Source organism: Hyaloscypha bicolor (genome assembly GCF_002865645.1).
Source record: "Hyaloscypha bicolor E unplaced genomic scaffold K444scaffold_108, whole genome shotgun sequence".
In the NCBI taxonomy this organism is placed as follows: domain Eukaryota; kingdom Fungi; phylum Ascomycota; class Leotiomycetes; order Helotiales; family Hyaloscyphaceae; genus Hyaloscypha; species Hyaloscypha bicolor.
Genome location: NW_020194610.1, coordinates 270,143 through 270,901, shown reverse-complemented (window position 1 = coordinate 270,901; position 759 = coordinate 270,143).

Genomic DNA, 759 nt, shown 5'->3' with positions numbered 1-759 from the left:
ATTATTAGACTATTACTAGTTTAAATCTTTCTTAATTTTTTATTTTATATCCTATAACTAGAAATAAATTATAGTTATTATTCTTTTCTTTAAAGCTATAGCCATTTTCTCTAGTATTCTTTTTATCTAATCTCCGGAATTCATAACTTTTCTACTTATGCTTCTTGTCTAGTTAGATATAAAGGAATACTTTTTTATTTAGTAATTTTAATGATATATTTTCTTGAAGCCTCTTAGTATATTCCAGACATTCCTTTCTAGTCTTAAATTTAATTTTCTTAGCTTCGCGGAATATAGTTTCTTTATTATTAGAAGATAGTTACTTTATCTTTTTTTAGAAATATCTTATTTAATATTCTTTTTACTTCTTTTTCTATTAAATCCGGAACTATTCTTAATAATACTCTAATTAGAGCCTTTTCTGCTTTAGTTTCTCTAAAAATATTATTAATTTCTTAAACTTCTAAATCCAAAATAAAAGAATTTATAGGAAATTCCGGCGTTTTCTTATTTTCTCTAATATTATTACTAGTTATAATACTAGGCTCTATTTTTTCTTTTTATTTTTAGTTTCCTGCTCTGTATTACTTAATTTCTTAATTTTAGAAGCTTAGTATTCTTGAATTATTACTTTTTTTTACTTTTTAGTATTTTTTAAAAGTGAAATAATTATAATAATATAAGTATTCTAGTTATTTTTAGGATTAGTAAACCTTCTATTCTATAAACTATTACTTTTATATATAATATTTATTTTTA